This window comes from Schistocerca nitens, chromosome 8, assembly GCF_023898315.1.
Source record: "Schistocerca nitens isolate TAMUIC-IGC-003100 chromosome 8, iqSchNite1.1, whole genome shotgun sequence".
Classification (NCBI taxonomy): domain Eukaryota; kingdom Metazoa; phylum Arthropoda; class Insecta; order Orthoptera; family Acrididae; genus Schistocerca; species Schistocerca nitens.
Genome location: NC_064621.1, coordinates 135,337,129 through 135,360,473, shown reverse-complemented (window position 1 = coordinate 135,360,473; position 23,345 = coordinate 135,337,129).

The following is a 23,345-nucleotide window of genomic DNA, read 5'->3' as shown; positions in this document are numbered from 1 at the left end:
CTACAAGCCCAATGCGCGTGTCTGACTAGCACTCATTCCTCACCAGGTGACACCGCTATCGCCTGGACTGGGTCATTTCGATGGTAGGTAGGTGGTTGATCAGTGTACATTAAGGTAAATACTTACCTGAATTCTTTATTTCACATTGTTATACGCATACAGCCCACGTTATTTAATTCTTTGCTCTGATCTACACTCCTGGAAATTGAAATAAGAACACCGTGAATTCATTGTCCCAGGAAGGGGAAACTTTATTGACACATTCCTGGGGTCACATACATCACATGATCACACTGACAGAACCACAGGCACATAGACACAGGCAACAGAGCATGCACAATGTCGGCACTAGTACAGTGTATATCCACCTTTCGCAGCAATGCAGGCTGCTATTCTCCCATGGAGACGATCGTAGAGATGCTGGATGTAGTCCTGTGGAACGGCTTGCCATGCCATTTCCACCTGGCGCCTCAGTTGGACCAGCGTTCCTGCTGGACGCGTTATCGCTTCCCACGCCAGGGTTCCCGGGTTCGATTCCCGGCGGGGTCAGGGATTTTCTCTGCCTCGTGATGGCTGGGTGTTGTGTGCTGTCCTTAGGTTAGTTAGGTTTAAGTAGTTCTAAGTTCTAGGGGACTGATGACCATAGATGTTAAGTCCCATAGTGCTCAGAGCCATTTGAACCATTTGAACCTGCTGGACGTGCAGACCGCGTGAGACGACGCTTCATCTAGTCCCAAACATGCTCAATGGGGGACAGATCCGGAGATCTTGCTGGCCAGGGTAGTTGACGTACACCTTCTAGAGCACGTTGGGTGGCACAGGATACATGCGGACGTGCATTGTCCTGTTGGAACAGCAAGTTCCCTTGCCGGTCTAGGAATGGTAGAACGATGGGTTCGATGACGGTTTGGATGTACCGTGCACTATTCAGTGTCCCCTCGACGATCACCAGTGGTGTACGGCCAGTGTAGGAGATCGCTCCCCACACCATGATGCCGGGTGTTGGCCCTGTGTGCCTCGGTCGTATGCAGTCCTGATTGTGGCGCTCACCTGCACGGCGCCAAACACGCGTACGACCATCATTGGCACCAAGGCAGAAGCGACTCTCATCGCTGAAGACGACACGTCTCCATTCGTCCCTCCATTCACGCCTGTCGCGACACCACTGGAGGCGGGCTGCACGATGTTGGGGCGTGAGCGGAAGACGGCCTAACGGTGTGCGGGACCGTAGCCCAGCTTCATGGAGACGGTTGCGAATGGTCCTCGCTGATACCCCAGGAGCAACAGTGTCCCTAATTTGCTGGGAAGTGGCGGTGCGGTCCCCTACGGCACTTCGTAGGATCCTACGGTCTTGGCGTGCATCCGTGCGTCACTGCGGTCCGGTCCCAGGTCGACGGGCACGTGCACCTTCCGCCGACTACTGGCGACAACATCGATGTATTGTGGAGACCTCACGCCCCACGTGTTGAGCAATTCGGCGGTACGTCCACCCGGCCTCCCGCATGCCCACTATACGCCCTCGCTCAAAGTCCGTCAACTGCACATACGGTTCACGTCCACGCTGTCGCGGCATGCTACCAGTGTTAAAGACTGCGATGGAGCTCCGTATGCCACGGCAAACTGGCTGACACTGACGGCGGCGGTGCACAAATGCTGCGCAGCTAGCGCCATTCGACGGCCAACACCGCGGTTCCTGGTGTGTCCGCTGTGCCGTGCGTGTGATCATTGTTTGTACAGCCCTCTCGCAGTGTCCGGAGCAAGTATGGTGGGTCTGACACACCGGTGTCAATGTGTTCTTTTTTCCATTTCCAGGGGTGTATATGTGTTCAAGATAGAGCACATCTGTATGATGTGTTGGCGTCTGTTTACTTTTTACGACGAAGCGAGAGAGTACTACAAGATAATTATTTCATATCTTGCTCGCTCGAATATCAGTACGCTTCTGCTGCTACTACTCTACGCTGAAACAGCATTTTGCCACTTTTAGTTGTGCCATTATTACTAAATATGTTTTTTTAGTATTTGTGCGTAAAACATCTCTTCCTCTCATTTTACACGGACGCCACAACGGGAGAATTGACGCGTGACAAGGTTGTACGAAAGTCATGATCAGACGACAGTTGCCATGTCGAAAAGTCGTCGTTACCATTCGCAGCCGAATCTCCAGAAGACTGATCCACGGCCACAGCCGATTAAGATCACGAATGCGTCAAAGAAAGCAATTGCACCCCTACTTCCAGACCATCGAAAAGTGCTGAGATGCAGAGAAAAACACGTCGCGGTATTTAGTACCTCGTAGCATCATATCAGTCATTATTAAACATGACTGGCTTCCATACACACTCTGGCGATGAAACTTGAGAAGGTTTTTGGTCGTATAAAACGGGATGGCTGCGTTTGCTAAGAGTAATAAATAGGAGCTGTTTCCATTAACTACGATATTCTGATTAATCATGTTTTACCACCTGTGAAACAGTAAAATTTTATGAGGTGGCGTAATACGTCATTTTAAAGAAAGATTCACAGTTACTTGAAACTAAAGTTTTACGGCTTTATGAACAAATTGGACCCAAACCTAAATTTTACAGACCACAATTTCCGAAGAATAAATTTTGATCTCATTTTCGGTTTCTTTACTATACTCCACGACAATAACCACTTCCCTGTGGGTTTTAACGGACTGCAACGAAGTACTAGTATTCATCTTTGGCTACACAGACGCATGATTCACCTACAGAGCGTCACCCAGTATAGGACCTGGTGTTACAGTGGTAATGCACGTGCCTGGAAACCGAGGGGTCACACATGCGAATCCCTGTCGGACCACAGAAGTTTTCTCTCTGCCTTTAATCTGCCTTAAGCCCTCAATGATTTGCACAGTCACCGGGAACTATCGGATGCAAGTCGCCGTAGAGGTGTCCAATTGAAAGACTTGCATCCCGTCGTTCACATACGCCATATTACCATTGTTACTGTCACTCAATGGGCAGTCGAGGTCACCAGCGCTCCACTCCCCAGAACAACCTTTCCCCCGCACTCCCGGCCCAAAAAAAAGACTTCGAAAAATAATTAACATCATAAACCGAACTCACTCCCTACCCCACGACGTGCATAGACATACCTGTTCATATCCATTTTGGCAAAGCCAGAACATATACTGACTAGTAGCAGTTGGATCTAGATCCACTTTTCGCGAAATCGCATAACCGTGCTCCGATCACCGCTATTCAGCTACGTTTTAATAATTTCCAGTTGGGATGCGCTCTATGAGATTCCTTTTCTCAAGTAAAAAATTAGGAAAATGTGAATACAGAAATTAGTCTAATGTAACTTGAAGTTACCAGCCTGATAGCAATATAATGTGTATAAATTCCGTACAAACAATACTCTCTCAGTTATGTGCGTTTTAGTTCGTAGCCATTTTATAAAGAGGTAGCAGAAGAATGCGTGGTGAATAATAAAAAAATCCATTATTTCGTTTTGTTTTGAAAGCAGTCTCGCTTTACTTACTCTAAGGATCACCCTTCCATGAAGAAGAAGTTATATGGGATGACTCAGCCTGGTGTGCCAGTAAGCCGTATCTGAAACTGACGACAACAGTTCGTTGAGAAGTAATGGGATCACCTTGTTCTTGCTCTTTGCGTGTCATTGTTCTCTTGATGTGGCCTTTTTTTGTTTGAGTCATCAGTCTTCTGGCTGGTTTGATACGGCTCGCCACGAATTCCTCTCCTGTGACAACCTCTTCATTTCAGTGTAGCACGTGTAATCTACGCCATCTTTTATTTGCTGGATGTATTCCAATCTCTTCCTCTGCAGTTTTTTTCCCTCTGCAGCTTCCTCTAGTACCATGAAAGTTATCCCTTCATGTCTTAACAGATGTCCTATCATCCTGTCCCTTCTCCTTTTGCAGTGTTTTGCACATGTTCCTTTCCTCTCCCACTCTGCGCAGAACCTCCTCATTCCTTACCTTATCAGTCCATCTGATTTTCAGCATTCGTTTGTAGCACCACATCACAAATACTTGGAGTCCCTTCTATACCGGTTTCTCCATAGTCCATGTTTCACTACCATACAGGGCAGTGCTCCAAACGTACATTCTCTGAAATTTCTTTCTGAACTTAAGTCCTATGTTTGATACTAGTTGACTTCCCTTGGCCAGGAATGTCCTTTAGCTAGTGCTAGCCTGCTTTTATGTCCTCCTTGCTCCGTCCGTCATTGATTATTTTGCTGCTGAGGTTGCAGAATTCCTTAACTTCATCTATTTCGTGATCATCAATTTTGATATTAAGTTCCTCGCTGTTATCATTTCTGCTACTTCTCATTAACTTCGTCTTTCTTCGACTGACTCTCAGTCCATATTCTGTAGTCATTGGACTGTCCATTCCATTCAGCAGATCATGTAACCCTTCTTGACATTCACTGAGGATAGCAATGTCATCAGTGAATCGTATCATTGTCACCCTTTCACCTTGAATTTTAATTCCACTCCAGAACCTTTCATTTATTTCCATCACTGCTGCTTCGATATATAGATTGAACAGTAAGGGCGCAAGACTTCATCCCTGTCTTACACCATTTTTAATCCGAACGCTTCGTTCTTGGTCGTCCACTCTTATTATTCGCTGTTGGCTCTTGAACATATTCTATATTAGCCGTCTCTCCCCATAGTTTACCCCTATTTTCCTCAAAATTTCGAACAGCTTGCACCATTTTACACTGTCAAACACTTTTTCCAGGTCCACAAATCCTAGAAACGTGTTTTGATTTTTCTTCAGTCTTGCTTCCATTGTCAACCGTAAAGTCAAAATTGCCTCTCTGGTGCCGTTACCTTCCCTAAAGCTAAACTGATCGTCATCTAACGCATCCTCAGTTTTCTTAGTCAAGAGCAAATGCTGTTTTTGGCTACAGTTCACTGTCAAATACGTCGATCCAAAAATAGCTGAATTTCGGTGCGTCATCTCAACACCACATATGATGCAATTTCGTCGAAAAGAATGGACGATATGACTGATGGCTTTATAAAGAAAAGTTGCGAAATGACGTCCTTACGTGCTACGTATTACACGAATAGTATTCCGTATGATGTGGGAGCACAGCAGTCGCCCTTTGCTTGGTAGTACGATGTTAATTCGTTATAGGAGGTCTCGCCATCGATATTCCCGAGGTAAAAGATAAAAGAAACCGCTGTAGACTGTAACTACGTATGCAGTTAAACATTTACGGATGATGGATGACCGGCTGTTACCCGACTCCGGAACATGCGGTGTGCTGCCGGCAGATTATGGTTCCGCCATTCCTCCGTCACGCAATCTGGCGATCTGAAAACGAGCCCTCGCAAATTACCTTCAGACTTCGTGGCCCTCCGTCTGCCCTCCCAACCATCAGAAGCAAACCGGTATGGGCGAAGTGTGTTAAGTTGCGCACTGCGAGCATTTTTTAAATTTATATTTCATCAAGCATCTCCTAAATCTTTGACAGAGAAACTATCGAGCCATCACTGGATTCTATGACTAGGACTAGCACCAGGGGGGGAGGAGGCGGGGGGGGGGGAGGGGGGAATGAAATTGAGAGGCCCTCAGGGCCCTCTCTAGGCTTAGGATACTACCATCATTAGTGAGCATCTGAATGTGGTTCAACCACTCATATTCTGTTTAGCATCTCAGTAAGTCACTCTGTCCAGGGTCTTGTTCTCCATAATTTTCGTCGCTTTTTGAAGTACCACACAGTCCAGCGATCAGAGAGAGTGGTGCTCTCCTCAGTTGACACAAGTCTGAGCAGAGGTACAAAGAGTATTCCAATGCAGTGGACATTCGTCGTCTCTACATGTCGCACTGTAACTGCACCAGAAAGACAAGTGCTCAAATTTCCAGTATTTAAAACACAGCATAGGGGGAGGTATGTATGGTTTTACGTTGCATCGTTCTACCATCACCTTGACCTTTTCAGGTAATGAATCACCCTCAAATGACAAGATTAAGGCACCAGTTGCAACCCTACTATCTTTCGCTCCTCTTTAGATGCATTGAAAGAAAGCCACACCATTCTACGAGGGTCACTCCAAAATAAATGCACACTGTTTTTTTTTTAATCCATCTTTTAATCTACATGTTTGAAAGTCTTACAGTGTGTGGATACCTCCTTTAGGAACAATATTTTCATTTCTCCACATAATTTCCATCGCTCTCAACTGCATTACGCCATCTTGGAACCAGCGCTTGTATGCCCTCACGGTAAAATTCTGGAACAACCTGTTGGAGCCACTGTTTGGCAGCGTGCACAAGGGAGTCATCATCTTCAAACCTTGTTCCACGAAGAGAGTCTTTCAGTTTCCCAAAGACATGATAGACACATGGAGCCAGGTCAGGAATGTAAGGCGGGTGTGTTGTCCATCCGAGTTTTGTGATCGCTTCCATGGTTTTTTGATTGACATGTAGCCGTGCATTGTCGTGCAACAGGAAAACATCCTGCTTTTGCCGATGTGGTCGAACACGACTCAGTCCAGCTTGTAGTTTCTTCAGTGTCGTCACATATGCATCAGAATTTATGGTGGTTCCACTTGGCATTATGTCCACAAGCAAGAGTCCTTCGAAATCGAACAACACCGTAACCATAACTTTTCCAGCAGAAGGTGTGGTTTTGAATTTTTTTTTCTTGGGTGAATTTGCATGATGCCACTCCATTGATTGCCTCTTCGTCTCTGGTAAAAAATGATGGAGCCATCTTCCATCACCTGTCACAATTTTTCCAAGAAATTCATCTCCACCATTCTCGTGCTGTTCCAAAAGTTCGCTGCATACCGATTTTCTTGTTTCTTTGTGAGCCATTGTCAGCATCCTGGGAACCCACCTGGCATAAACCTTTTTTAACGCCAACACTTTCAGTATTCTGCAAGCACTTCCTTCCCTTATCCCAACGTAGCGTGACAATTCGTGCACTATGATGCGTCTGTCAGCAGTCACCAGTTCGTTAACTCTCTGCACATTGTCTGGAGTGTGTGCAGTACGAGGCCTGCCCCTGCAAGGACAATCCTCAATATTGCCGTGCCCGCTTTCATCAGGTAACCTGCTTGGCCACCGACTAACTGTACTGCGATCGACAGCAGCATATCCATACACCTTTTCCAACCTCTTGTGGATATTTCCCACTGTCTCGTTTTCACAGCACAGGAATTCTGTGACAGCACGTTGCTTCTGACAAACCTAAAGTGTAGCAGCCATCTTGAAGAAATGCTGTGACGGCGCCACTCACGGGAACAGGTTGAACTAAGTTTGAAAACAAGCGGGAAGGATGTATCTACACACCGTAAAACGTTCACACGTGCAGGATGGAAACCGTATTTTTACAAAAATAGTGTGCATTTCTTTTGGAGTGACCCTCATAAATTGGTGCATAGCTTGTCGGAGGACTGCAGTAGAAGGTTTCTATGGAAAATAATCCCCTGGACCACGTTTAGGCTTTAATGGGGTGTGACTGAAACGAGAATATTACCCAGTTTGCCAGAGGCGAGCAAGGCCTGTGGCTGGGCTGGGGATGCCGTCTAAATCAAGATCGACCCATTTCTCATTTTGGACAGAGTAGCGTCTTACCCAAATGTATCTTCCAGGTTTTCAACAAAAAAAGGGCTTTTCAGCCAGAAAGGAGTCCCGAGTCCCCATCTATTCTGCTGCAGACTAAATACTGAGGCAAATGGGCTCTCTTTTCTCCATCGTCCTATGTTCCTGCTACGGTGTAGCTAGGGAGGGGAACCATTTGTGGTCATCCTTCTCTACATTACAGTCTACCTTGCCCTTCTTAGAGAAGAGCCATTCAGTCACCAGCAAGAGATGACGTGGTCCATTCCATTGCAACTCATCTGCCCTGACACCACCAACGCTGATTAGGGCTCTTCCCACGGCACCATCCAGTCTCAGTAAAGGCCACCTGGCAGTTTGATCTTAGCTGGGTGTTGAAATGCATACTGGGGAGTTTGTAGCTCCGGCATCAGCAGTGTAATCCCTGTATTGTCAGGAGGCTACAGTCAAGTGGGTACATGATGGCCCCTCCACGACGGACTGGCTACCATGTTGGATATTGGCTATCTACAAATCCAGTATTGTCTTGGGGGCAAAAGAGGACAGCGGACAAAGGATTCGGTTGCACCCCACAAGGTATCCACGTCCAAATAGCTGGATTATGGACAGAGTTGCAGAGCTATGACAATAATAGATGTTGAAGGTCCAAGCACATGATGGATCTATGATGCACTAAGTAAGGTGTCCTTCACCAGATGGCCCGCACTTCGAAAAAATTTGGAAAATGTGAAGGTCAGACCCTAATGGGGACCAAAATAAGGGGGCCGAAAAGTAAGACATTCCTTTTAGTCATCTCTTAAGACAGGCAGGAATACCTCGGGCCTGTTCTAAACCCCAAACGCGCAGGGGCTGCGATACCTATTCAATGCCTGGGCATCTCAGATAGACACTCAGAAGTGGGTGGGTTAAATACCAGAATTGCAACTGTCATAGAATGGAAACGGTACCTTTCCGCACAGGGGTTCCTATTCATAATATTATGCACTCACCCCCTTCTACAAGTCAGACAAAACCTATAATGCCAATTTTCGAACACCCTGTATGCTATTCTACTACACTGGCAGCTGCACATACTGAAGTGTGTGTGTGCGACTCTTGAATATTGTGCTTAGAGACAGCTTCGCAACTCCACTGAAGAGCCAAAGAAACTGGTACACCTGCTAATATCATGTAGGGTTGCTGCAACCACGCAGAAGTGCCGCAACACAACATGGCATGAACTCGTCTAATGTCTGAAGTAATTTTGGAGGGAACTGACACCATGAATCCTGTACGGCAGTCCATAAATCCGTAAGAGTACGAGGAGGTGGAGATCTATTTCGAACACCACGTCGCAAGGCATCCCAGATATGCTCAATAACGTTCGCATATGGGGAGTTTGATGGCAAACGGAAGTGTTAAACTCAGAAGAGTGTTCCTGGAGCCACTCCGTAGCAATTCTGGACGTGTTGGGTATCGCATTGTCCTGCTGGAATTGCCAAAGTCCCTAGGAATGCACAATTGACATGAATGGATGCAGGTGGTCAGACAGGATGCTTACGTACTTGTCACCTGTCAGTCGTATCTAGATGTGTGAGAAGTCCCATATCACTCTAAGTGCACATGCCCCACACCATTACAGAGCCTCCACCAGATTGAACAGTCCCCTGCTGACATACAGGGTCCATGGATCCATGAGGTTATCTCCATACCTGTACAGAGTCCGATCAGAGGACATATTTCCAGTCGTCAACAGTCCAGTGTCGGTGTTGACGAGCCCAGGTAAGGCGTAAAGCTTAGTGTCACGCAGTCATCAAGGGTACAAGAGTGGGTCTTCGGCTCCGAAAGCCCATATCGATGACGTTTCGTTGAATGGTTTGTACGCTGACAGTTACTGATGGCCCAACGTCGAAATCTGTAGCACTTTACGGAAGTGTTGCACTTCTGTCACGTTTAAAGATTCTCTACAGTCGTCATTGGTCCCGGTCTCGCAGGACCTTTTTCCGGCCGCAGTAATGTCGGAGAATTGTTGTTTTACCGGAGTCCTGATATTCACTGTACAACCCTGAAACGGTCGGATGGGACAGTCTCCATTTCATTTGCTACCTCGGAGATGCTGTGTCCCATCGCTCGTGCGCCGACTATAACACCAAGTTCAAACAAACCTTGTGAACCTGCCATTGTAGCAGTAGTAACCGATCTAACAACTGCGCCAGACACTTGTAGTCACATAGACGTTGCCGACTGCAGCGCCGTATTCTGCCTGTTTAGGTATCTCTGTATATGAGTACACAAGCCTATACCAGTTTCTCTGGCGCTTCAGTGTAGAAATTACTTCCAAGTGTTTCCATTACATTGCATAGGTGGTTATAGAAGTGGAATGTTACAGTTATGGCAAGGCCGGCAACGTTGGTGAACAGATAAGGCTTAGAAGTTATCATCCCACCAGTATCGAACTGATGAAAGGCAGAGCACGCAGTCAATACAAAAAATTATGGTGAAAAGGATCTCTAGTGCATTGTCTCAGCGCAGTAAGTTCAGTCGATCAGGAGACGTCACAAAATGACAGAAAAGACTTCTCATGTATAGACGTGCTCGTGGCCACACTATGAATGTAGTCGCCCGTTTTCTTGCCGTATCAATAAGTTTTGAGCAACGTGTCTACAAGATATGGTGTACAACCAGCACGAGTGTAACATGACGTAATCATAACGGCCGGAAAAAGATACCGTACCCGGAGGTAAGTGTCACAGTTCTTTAAGGACGGTTCTAAGCACGAAGGAATCGGCTGCTATCAGTGTATGCAGGTCTGTTTCAACGAGTTTCCGCGCGAACATTGCAAAAGAAACTGAATGCAATGGGCATTTGGAGACGGTATGTCCTTAAAGGTCATTGCTCACAGCAGCACATAAAACTGAGCGGCTTCTGTAGCCCACGGCACACGGTAAACAGCTGACGAGAATGGTGTAGTGTGCTCTTGACGAATCGCTATTTTTTTTTTTCACTTTTCAAGTGATGCAAGGTGTCGTGTGCACCGACGGCCCGATGATACGTTCTAGGCACGGCGTGTGAAGGGTGTAGTTCAGGGTCGAGGTGGTTGTATAATGTTTTTTGGGATGTTTTTCATATTATGACCTTCATTCAAGTTTCGTGATCTAAGATGTTTATTTCCACATTTCTGAGGAGCCTGCCCCTTTTCCTGCTTCTTCGTGATGAGTCTGATCACTGCCTTCTTTCTAAGATGACAGCAACTGTGTTCAAGTGACTGCAGACATTCGTTCCTGGTTTGATGAACACTCCGACATCTATCACACCTCGAATAGCTCGTCAAGTGACCCGATGTTAACCACATAGAAAATTTCTCAGACTGGCTGCAACAGCCGGTCGAACGTAGCAATCAACATCCTCGAAATACCTAACCATCAATAGAAATATCTAACCATCAAAGAGTAGCTTCATTTGGATGTCAAACATCTGAAGAAGCTCGTGGACTCGCTTCCTCAGCGAACTGAGTGCATTATAAACGGTAGAGGCCGTGTCACACGGCATTAGCGCGATGTTTGTAGGGGTAACTGAAGCTTTGTGCCATGTGCTTAAGTGTAGATTCCCAACAGGGCCTCTATTTCTGCCGAATTTGAGGAAATTCGTAGGTCATTGCTGCACATGTATCATGAACATCGCTATTATTTGTGTTTAATATTGACCTTTTAATTGCGATACTTAAAACGCAAATATTTTATTTGGTTCCTCGTTTACTCCAAATTTTGTAATATTGGCAGACGGCAGAGTGGTCGTAAGCTAGAAGAATTAAATGAAAACTTAGCTGCTAGACTGCGCTCGTCAAATCATGTTATTGAGATTTCACGTAATTTGTGCCCTGTGATGCAAAGAATTTGATAGGAAAACTTAACATCTTACGTTCAGTCACACATCATTGATGGAGGGGCAACATTTTTTCATCATTATAGCGTTTATCCATGATACTTCGGAATATGTACTGAGGGAGGACTGTGGAAGGTTGTTCCAGTAATACTTCTCCTGTAGGTTACCGTATTTCAATAAGTAATGAGTAGAAATCAATACTCTTTTCCTGGTTACAACCTGAATCTCCTTCCTGCTTCATTGACCGCTGTTATAGTATCATAAAAAATGTTTTTTTGTCATTCTTCAATAATTTTGAATGCGTCCAAACCGTATGATAGATTAACTCGTCTTATCGCAATGTAATAATAAATTCTTATAGTGATTTCCTACAGCAGACCAGCTAAACTGCAGGTTGAACCTTCACATTTTGTTCTTTTACAACATTTTAGCTCACTTAATATCGAATTTAATTTCAATTATTCATACAGATCAGCATTTTCACGTGACAGTTGCTTTTTCTGCGACTAGGAAGGCGAAGAAATTAACTCTTGAAGATACGGCATAGCCTGAGAAACGTTAACGATAATCTCAATTTCTTTACTGGAATCTTAGGCGTGGTCTTGTCTCCACCTTTACGCATATAACTACAAATGTAAATTACATAACTAGTCAACACCATAACGTGCATATAGATCGGTATCAGATTAATATAAAATTAAATGTTACAACACCTGCCGTTAGCTGATAGCCATACCATTCAGCTATTTTGCCTGAGCATTTCGGTATACGGGACCCTTGGTTTCCCGTTCGTAGAGACAGAGTAATTGCTTTTCGTTTCATTCGATATCCACGTATATCCCCGTATTTCCATTTCACTGAAAATTTCTGAACAACAGTGCAACCTCGATGGTATGTGCTATGTGTCCTGTTCGGAAACAAACTTGTTACACTCACTCACGGTAGTCGCTGGTGAGAACTGTAATGGATACTATACTTTTCTCCCCAAGCCCTCATTCGGTACTGCTCGACTCTCCGTCGGGTTGCGTTTCCGGTGGTGTTAGCAGTACGTCAACAGTGACAGACAGCTGTATGGACCTGTTTTCTGCTGAAGAGCTGGGTTCGCAGAACGTATTGGAAGAGCGACACAGCGCACCGATGGCAGCCGCACCACAGTGCTTTTGAATTTGCTACTTTTGCAGTTAAGAATGAGTAATCCTATACATTATGCCGCATATCACCGCTGATGAATGAAGCTTGTAAACCGAAGAGATAAGTGAGCATTGAATCACAAAATGAAGGCTTTAAAGGCCGGTATTTATATCCTTGGTGAATTTTGTTTTATGGGCATTAGACCGTTGTCCATTGCATATTCTGTAGCTAACGACTGCTACTGTAATGCTTCAGAAATTAGAGATGGGAGAACCCGACCGGTTAAAACCGATAGCGGTACTTTAATTCTGAATAACCAGCATTTTTCGTTATTTGTTTGGTCTCGGTTATACGAGGACTATCCACAAAGTACATTACGTTTGGAATTAAAAATAAATAAAGTATTGGAAATTTTTTTTATTATATACAGATGAAAGCCACACTTAATACTGCTTTTTTACATAGTTGCCATTTAAATTAAGGCACTTATCGTAGCTATGGACGAGCTTGGAAATTCCTTCGTCGTAAAATTCGGCCGCCTGCTTCTTCAACCACGTGGTTACCTCTCCTTGAAGCTGTGCGTCGTCATCAAAACGCTGCATAGGCAACCACTTCTTCATTGCTGGGAATAAGTGGAAGTCGCTTTGTGCCAGGTCGGGACTTTACGGCGGATGAGGAAACAACTCCCACTTAAAAGATTCGAGAACTTCACGAGTGGCATTTGCCGTGTGGGCCCGGGCGTTGTCGTGAATCAGCAAGATCTTTGAGACCAACTTTCCCCTGCGCTTGTTTTGTATTGCTCTTCTGAGGTTGTGCAGAGTTTGGCAATACGGACTTCAGACTTCCGACTTCAAGAAGCGTATAATAATTCCAATCCCAAAGAAAGCAGGCATTGACAGGTGTGATAGAAGATAGGTTAAGGAAAGATAAAACCTACGTTTCTAGCATTTGTAGACTTAGAGAAAACTTTTGAAAATGTTGACTGGAATACTTTCTTTCAAATTCTAAAGGTTGCAAGGGTAAAATACAGGGAGCAAGAGGGTATTTACAATTTGTACAGAAACCAGAAGGCGGTTATAAGAGTCGAGGGGCACAAAGGGGGAGCAATGGTTGAGAAGGGAGTGTGACAGGGTTGTAGCCTATGACCGATGTTATTCAAAACGTACACTCCTGGAAATTGAAATAAGAACACCGTGAATTCATTGTCCCAGGAAGGGGAAACTTTATTGACACATTCCTGGGGTCAGATACATCACATGATCACACTGACAGAACCACAGGCACATAGACACAGGCAACAGAGCATGCACAATGTCGGCACTAGTACAGTGTATATCCACCTTTCGCAGCAATGCAGGCTGCTATTCTCCCATGGAGACGATCGTAGAGATGCTGGATGTAGTCCTGTGGAACGGCTTGCCATGCCATTTCCACCTGGCGCCTCAGTTGGACCAGCGTTCGTGCTGGACGTGCAGACCGCGTGAGACGACGCTTCATCCAGTCCCAAACATGCTCAATGGGGGACAGATCCGGAGATCTTGCTGGCCAGGGTAGTTGACTTACACCTTCTAGAGCACGTTGGGTGGCACGGGATACATGCGGACGTGCATTGTCCTGTTGGAACAGCAAGTTCCCTTGCCGGTCTAGGAATGGTAGAACGATGGGTTCGATGACGGTTTGGATGTACCGTGCACTATTCAGTGTCCGCTCGACGATCACCAGTGGTGTACGGCCAGTGTAGGAGATCGCTCCCCACACCATGATGCCGGGTGTTGGCCCTGTGTGCCTCGATCGTATGCAGTCCTGATTGTGGCGCTCACCTGCACGGCGCCAAACACGCATACGACCATCATTGGCACCAAGGCAGAAGCGACTCTCATCGCTGAAGACACGTCTCCATTCGTCCCTCCATTCACGCCTGTCGCGACACCACTGGAGGCGGGCTGCACGATGTTGGGACGTGAGCGGAAGACGGCCTAACGGTGTGCGGCACCGTAGCCCAGCTTCATGGAGACGGTTGCGAATGGTCCTCGCCGATACCCCAGGAGCAACAGTGTCCCTAATTTGCTGGGAAGTGGCGGTGCGGTCCCCTACGGCACTGCGTAGGATCCTACGGTCTTGGCGTGCATCCGTGCGTCGCTGCGGTCCGGTCCCAGGTCGACGGGCACGTGCACCTTCCGCCGACCACTGGCGACAACATCGATGTAGTGTGGAGACCTCACGCCCCACGTGTTGAGCAATTCGGCGGTACGTCCACCCGGCCTCCCGCATGCCCACTATACGCCCTCGCTCAAAGTCCGTCAACTGCACATACGGTTCACGTCCACGCTGCCGCGGCATGCTACCAGTGTTAAAGACTGCGATGGAGCTCCGTATGCCACGGCAAACTGGCTGACACTGACGGCGGCGGTGCACAAATGCTGCGCAGCTAGCGCCATTCGACGGCCAACACCGCGGTTCCTGGTGTGTCCGCTGTGCCGTGCGTGTGATCATTGCTTGTACAGCCCTCTCGCAGTGTCCGGAGCAAGTATGGTGGGTCTGACACACCGGTGTCATTCTTTTTTCCATTTCCAGGAGTGTATAATAAGCAAGCTGTAAACGAAACAAAAGAAAAATTTGGAGTAGTAATTAAAGTTCAGGGAGAAGAAATAAAAACTTTGAGGTATGCCAGTGACACTGCAATTTTCGCAGAGACAGCAAAGGACTTGCAAGAGCAGTTGAATGGGACGGACAGTGTCTTGAAGGGAGGTTATAGGATGAACATCAACAGAGGCAAAACGAGGATAATGGAATGTAGTCGAATTAAATCAGGTGATGCTGAGGGAATTAGATTAGGAAATGAAGCACTTAAAGTAGCAGATGAGTTTTGCTATTTGGGAAGCAAGATAACTAATGATGGTAGAAGCAGGGAGGATATAAATGTTGACTGGCAATAGGAAGAAAAGCGTTTCTGAAGAAGAAAAATTTGTTAACATCGAATACAGATTTAAGTCTCAGTAAGTCCTTTCTGAAAGTAATAGTCTGAAATGCAACCATGTGTGGATGTGGAACGTGGACGATAAACAGTTTAAACAAAAAGGGAATAGATTCTTTTGAGATGTGGTGCTACAGTAGAATGCTGAAGGTTAGATGGGTAGATGATGTAACTACTGAGGAGGTACTGAACAGAATTGAGGAGAAGAGATATTTGTATGGTTTGGTTCGTGGGGAAGAGATATTTGTGTTATTTGTGTTACAACCTGACCAAAAGAAGAGATCGGTTGGTGGGACGCACTCCAAAGCATCAAGGGATCACCAGTTTAGTACTGGAGAGAAGCGTGGGGAGTGAAAATCGTAGAGGGAGACCAAGGGATGAATACAGTAAGCAGATTTAGAAGGATGTAGGCTGCAGTAGTTACTTGGAGATGAAGAGGCTTGAACAAAATAGAGTACCATGGAGAGCTGCAAGAAACCAGTCTCAGGACTGAAGACCACAACGACACAACGTCTGTTTTATAGAAGAACGCTGTAGATTATACAGGTACATTCGATAACCAACGAAGAGTTTTTAACTTGTATTGCTGAGAAAGGAAATTACGACATAATTTCGCTGGAAGAAGAAATCAGTTCGTAAGCCCATCCTGAAGCATCACAGGAATGTCAATTTGGTAATTATGGTAAGTTTCAGGAGTAAAAATTGAAGAGGGAAACCGAGACTTGCCTACATTAAGTATGTTCAACTGCGTGCAAACTACGTAGTTACAGAGAAGGAGAGGTTCGCACAGGATATACTAGCGTGAACACGTGCGTCTTCATTCCAAAGACCACAACAATGTACTTTCAAGTCACATTGATGTGACCTCCTGTCAAAAGCCTGAATAACCACCTTTTGCAGTGCAGACCATTGCGAGAACATAGACAGCAAGAGAGTCAACTAGGTTTTGGAAGGTACTGACAGGGATGTGAAGTCATGCCGACTCCAGTGCTGTGGTCAGCTGCGCTAGATTTCTCGGTTCAGAATCTATGAAGCGAATTCCCTGATCGAGGTAGTTCCATAGATTCACAATTGGGTTTAAAATTTGGGAGTTTAGTGGCCATGGGAACACGCTAAACAAATCCTGGTGCTCTTCAAACCACGCACGTATGCTGCGAGCTGTGTGACACATTGCATTGTCCTGCTCATAGATGTCATCATGCCTAGGAAAAACAAACTGCCTTTAGGAGAGGACATGGTCCCCCAGGGATAAATGCGTACATTTGTTGATCCATTACGCCTTCGAGAATGACAAGATCACCCAAGGTATGCCACAAAAACATTCCCCAGAGAATAAATCACCCTCCTGCAGCCTGAAAGTGTTGCTCTCAGACGTATCTCGCCATACACCCCCACAGCTATCTGTCCAATGGAACATGATTCATCTGCAAAGTTTGGAATACTAAACTGTGCTTATATTTCGGAAATATAAGGGTAGTGCGACCTCCAGACCAGATGAGAGGAAACGCAGATCACAGGAAACTACCCGCGAACCTTTTTGGAAATACAGGGATAGTCGACCTCCAGACCATATGAGAGGAAACGCTCTTGGTTCCCAATAAGAAATCCGCTATTGTGAGAGACGGAACGTCATACACGTTTCCGTGCGTCTTAGGGAATAATTACTAATAGAGTTTCAACGGTACCACAACTATTATACATGACAATGCCCAAAGTACATGATCCAGTGACAATAATGTGACCACCGGGTACGTTCGACGCCAACGTGCAATAACCACTCACAGATGGCAGGTGGGAGTACTAGCAGTGGAGGGTATATAAAGCGGAAAACAGTGCAGTCGTTGACATAACACGGAAACGGAGTGATTTATCTGACGTCCAGGGGGGTTTCGTCATTGGATTTTGGGCCAGGGGTGGAAGCATTACCGAAACGGCTTAGTTTGCTTGATGCTTTGGTTAAAGTATACCGTGCACGGCAAAAAGGCACTGCCCAAAACCGGCGACGAAGCAGCTGTGTTGGATTACGGGCCATAGATGACGGAGGTGAATGACAGCTGTGGAGATGTGTACAGGCGAGTAGACGTGCAGCTGTGGAGCAGCTGACCGACCAGATGAACCAAGGGGCTGATATGTGTCCCAACAGTGCTTCTTCGACGATCATTCAGCAAATGTTACCAAATATCACAATGCCTAAGCAAAGGGGTTTAGAAACAGCAAGAATCGATAGTTGAAATGACTAGAAGGAAAGCTCGCAGCTTTCACTCAAGTAAATATTGTGGTTCACATAAAAGATGAAATATGTTGTGAGTAACTCAAAGTAGCAAGAAACAGTCATATTTTAATGTGTTTTTAAACTTCTATCCATCCACCCGTTTTTGCTTCAGGAGGGTAGCTCCGTGACTATGAAAGAAAACCTGTTTTTAAAGATACTCAAAAGTACGTTGCAGGGATGAAAAGCTAAGATGGCTAAAACGGAAAAAAAAATGCATAGAGACGGAAGAGTGTCGGTGTCGGTGTCCTTTTGCTGCACCAAGCCGGTGCCGACGCTTGGCTCAGCAGCTGCAGTGTGAACGCCGCGACGCGCAGGGCTGCAGCTAGCTGGCCGGCTGTCTGGGCTGGCGGACAGGGGGCGGCGCCGCCCCTGCCGTAACGAGCCTCAATTTTCCGGACCGGCGGGCACGGTGGCAGCGGCAGCGTAGCCGCGGTGCCGACTGAACGCTAGCGGCGGGCGCCGCCGTGTCGCTCCGCAGTACAGGCCTGCCTGCTGGGCTGCATAACGCGCAGGCGCAACCTGTTGGCTCTTTCGTATGTACATTGCTAATCATTCAAATTGCAACCCCAGCGGGGTTTAGTATATAATAAAATTTTAATTATTATCCGTGTACATTACAGTAGGAGCTGCGAGCTCCTACGTCTGGCAGCAAGAACACTTTTAAGCCGGCTAGTCATCAAACTAGATTCTATAACAGCTATGTTTAACGGAAATCGTCAGTGTTAGAGGCTGGCAAATGGTGGCCTGCCGCTCTCATGGCAACCCACGACCTGATGTTTGCAATGACTGAAGGATGTTGTGGCGACTACTATATATGTATTTTTTTAATTGATAGATTGAATCCCGAGCTCTAAAGTTCGTATAAATTTAGTTATTATAGTCTGTGTCCAGGAAAACACTGGTTTAAGGTTCCTAAAATGAAAATTCCTTGGAAATATTCATTTATCGATATAACAAGCGTAACTGGTGCATTGGAATACGCATCAGACTACTGTTAATAATGTTTCGCCGCTCTGGGCTCCACCAAGAAGCAAAAAGTACTAAATGACAAAACCAGCCACTAATGGCTGTCTCACTTCCACGCATAAATTGAAAAAAAAAAAAAACTCCGCAATGCAAATGAATCGTATCATCTTCATCGTTGCCTACGGGTGGTGTGTCGTCTTCCGGAGCCTTGGCTTTGCTCTGCCGCGATTGGTCCGTTTGCTTTTAAATTTCGGAGGGCACTGCGTTCTAGGGAGAGACCTGCGGACGAGTATCGAGTGCTGCTGCCGGAGTGAGACGGGGAGTTGAGTTTCCGGTTGTGTGGCAGCGGCAGCGCAATGTTGCGGGAAAGGTGGTATAACTTCCTGTGAACGCACGTATTTGCTACGAGCGTGTGTTCTCGGGACGGCGGCAGTCGTTCTGGACGGGCTGTGTGATAAGGAAGCTCGGCGTGGCAACTGTTGACGCGGCGTGTCCGCATTGCTATGGCGGAACTGGAGCGATTGACGTAACTCGAGTTGGTGCTGGTTGCAACCTGTCGCCGAATGCTTGTCTGCCTTCTGGACTAACGGTGAGAATTTCTTGACTTGATGTGTCTCACTCAATTTCTGCCCGTGTCGTCGGCTGTGTTCTGCTCTAAGGTCGTGTGCCATGGTGTTTCGCAATTTTAGTAGGCTCAGGCGAGCCCGAAATCCCGATTCAGTGATCTGCTGTTATATTGTCAAGTGTAACTATCACTAGAAAATAGTGTTACCTCTATGTGCCTTAATAACTGAGCCTAAAATATTATCTGTGGTTGAAATTTTATTCTGACTCAAGTTCAATAATGATCTTGTATTTTACAATTTGTTGAGTATTATTATTATTATTATTATTATTATTATTATTATTATTATTATTTAGTACTGGCCGTCACATTTACTAACTCGAAGATTTACGAAGGCCAGTGGGCGTCATTAACAGTTCCTGCCGAGATAGGTGTTATATTTTGAACCATGTGATTCAATGTTTAGTAAATTTTATGTGTTATAGAGAGTTGCTGTTATGCCCTATGTGGACGATTCGCCACGTTGGTGAAGTTTCTAGTTGTTCTGATGGTCTGTGCCATATTGCTAAAGAAGGCAGTCCTAGCACAGCTGACTGTTAATTTTTCCTAGAGGTGAGGAGCACGAGCTGGTTTTAAGTGCTAACTCACTAACTTCAACCATTCTCAAATATTTATTACTACTGATATTCAGACCCTTCAGGCCGAGTGGCGACGTCACTACCCCTTTTTGGTTATTAATTTTATCTTGCTAGCTTGTTTCATTGAAAAAAAACCTTTGGTATATGAATTTGTCTTTACTGCTCCTTTGGACGAAGTAAATTAACTGTTAGTTTTGCATTCTTGTAGCATTATCAAAACTGCATTTGTGGTCATATTTGGTTGGCCCTTCCGGCCGAACGATTAAAGTCATTCCTTTGAGTAACTTATTGTATTGGTAAATAATTAATCAAAAGTGTTGGGTCCTTCAGACCGTGATTATCTCTTATGCTGAATCTTAAGGTTGTCATTCTGACATTACAGTTGTGAATGTTCAGCGGCCCTTCAGGCATGGAGTTTAAAGAATTTTATTGTGTTTGGTGAACAAATGTTTTTTTTTTTAATGTTAAATGAAATTAAATTGTGTTTGAAACTGTAACCTCATTTGGGTCTACGCTTTCACTCCCTGCAGGCTTTGAGCTCTGCTTACCTTACGTTTTGCTTAAGTTTTCCCATACCACGATGTATCAGCAAACTGGTTTAAAATAAAAGACTCTCGTGTCACTTCAGGTCGTTTTGTCAAACGAATGACTCATTGCTGACAATAAAACAGGATATTTTACACGCGCCGTATCTCAAGTTTGACGTATTTTGTATGCTACGTGGTGTTGCTATTTTAATGGCCGTCAGAGTAGGCTGCAGCTGTGAGAGGATGAAGACGCCTCTACCTCTCTGTTTCTGAACTTTAGATACTGCAGTGAGCCATAAATGAATTTGCTGCTTCTTTCGATGGTCTACAGGCTGTCATCTATAACGCTAATGTTCTGTGGCTTTGGCGACAGCCACCAAAGAGGCCAACAATAGTTAACTGCAAATATAACTCTTTCTACCTGCTATGTACCTGGTCTGATAACTTACTTAGGCATCTCTGCCTTTAAGCATAAACTGCCAATTCTCGTAAGTATTTCTTCGGGAAAAATATTTATCGTGATTCGTTAATTTTGTATGGATGGTTAACCAGGCCAGCTTTCGCTCAAAATAAATTACAGCTATAAAATACGATGGTGTGAGGTCCATCTTACGTATAACCACATTCATACAACAGTAACGAAAGTAGTTTTCGAAATTATCAGAGTCTTTCAAAAATTGAGGTAATGAGTCAACAACAAGGAAAGTTTCATTCATGAAGTCAAAATGATGCACGCAGTTAGTAACGCACTGATCCGTATTACTTTCCCACATATTCCCCATGGTCGCTTAATCGTTTGCTGCCCTGGCAAACCAATCAGTCGAAACTGACACAAACGAATCCTGATCTAAGAAATCATTTAAACCATCATATCGATTCTTAACTGGCGACTGGTCAAGTGCCTCTTTAACAGTTTTGAGAGACAAAATTCGCTTCATGCGAGACCTGTATCGAGGACGTTTCAGTGCAATCCATCGGAAAGACCAGACTAGATCAAGCAGATTCGAGGACATAGCTCGTCGGGCGCTGTTGTGCAACAACTCGGCACCTTTCTAAATCAATCTCTGTCGTGTTCACCCCAATCACTTCGGGCTACTGTTCAAGGATGGTACAGTAACTGGCAGCATTCTCGGTCCCTCTAGGGGTGAGGAACTCAACCACATGCACACTCTGCGCCTCCCAGAAGACTGTGGCCACAAATTCCCTCGAGTATGTCATTGTTCTGAACTTTTTATGTGGCTTGGGAAAAGATAGAATGTACATCCCTGACATCGATACTTTCTTCACCTCATGTGACACTTGATATACTTCCTTTTCATACCCTATAATCATTCGGTGCTGGAATGGAACACCCTCCATCTGATATGGCACTAAATACTGAAGGGACAACCACTTAGGCTGATATGATAAGTCTTCCGGTAGTCCAGTGTGTGGTGTACGATATCCACTACACTGCCAAAGGATATGTTGAGTTTGTGTGAAACATGGCATGAATAGAATCGATTTTGCAATACGGCACACGCTGTCATTTGAGTTGAATGTGCATGACCGCCCTAACATCTCCACGCAAAGCACGTCTGATCACACTTTCTCAAATTCCTGGCACAAAAACCACTGTAATTTTCATGGCGACACACTGGCTCCATAAATTTCTTCTAAAATGAGATGAATTTCAGGTACAAACGTTTCCTGTGAATAACTTTATTTCACTTCGCATTTCGATCACCGACAATGTTTCGTCAGCGTCTCCATCTTGAAATTAAATGTCCAAGCATAGTGCCTCAGGTACTTCCAACCACCGGCAGCGTTTTTGCATACTGCGATCTTTTCTTCTATCTGAAGAGGGAATTTCATTCGCATGGGACCGTGTGAGCTCTTCTGACCTAATTTATTGAGCCACGATCATACTTCGTACTAAAGTAAGAGGTCCCCACATTTCACATTATCGAATCAAAGTGACGAAGAGCCGGTAATGTCTCACCTGATCAGCCTGCAGACACAAATCAAGGATTTGCATGTATCGTCTGCTGTACATAAATAAGAAGTCACTAGCTGTGTGGCCAAAAGGCACACTACTCGTCCACTACCAGTGGAAACTAAGAGTGTTCTAAAACGTTTTGAGAAATGACGTTTGAATACTATTGCAAGTATTACATGTTTTCTCTTTTTAAGGGTCATCAGTGTAATTTAAGGGTCATCAGTGTAAATTTCTGATGAAGAGAAATTTGTTAACGTCGAGTATAGACTTAAGTGTCAGAAAGTCGTTTCTGAAAGTATTTGTATGGAGTGTAGCCATGTATGGAAGTGAAACATGGACGATAACTAGTTTGGACAAGAAGAGAATAGAAGCTTTCGAAATGTGGTGCTACAGAAGAATGCTGAAGATTAGATGGGTAGATCACATAACTAATGAGGAGGTGTTGAATAGGATTGGGGAGAAGAGAAGTTTGTGGCACAACTTGACTAGAAGAAGGGATCGGTTGGTAGGACATGTTTTGAGGCATCAAGGGATCACAAATTTAGCATTGGAGGGCAGCGTGGAGGGTAAAAATCATAGAGGGAGACCAAGAAATGAATACACTAAGCAGATTCAGAAGGATGTAGGTTGCAGTAGGTACTGGGAGATGAAGAAGCTTGCACAGGATAGAGTAGCATGGAGAGCTGCATCAAACCAGTCTCAGGACTGAAGACCACAACAACAACAACAGTGTAAATACTCTCCAAGACTAAAATACAATGAAAGCACGAATGAATTACTATTACTATTTCAGAAAAAGTGAATGATTTATTCAAGAGAAAGAGTTTCATAAATTGAGCAAGTCAATAACGATCTAGGCCAT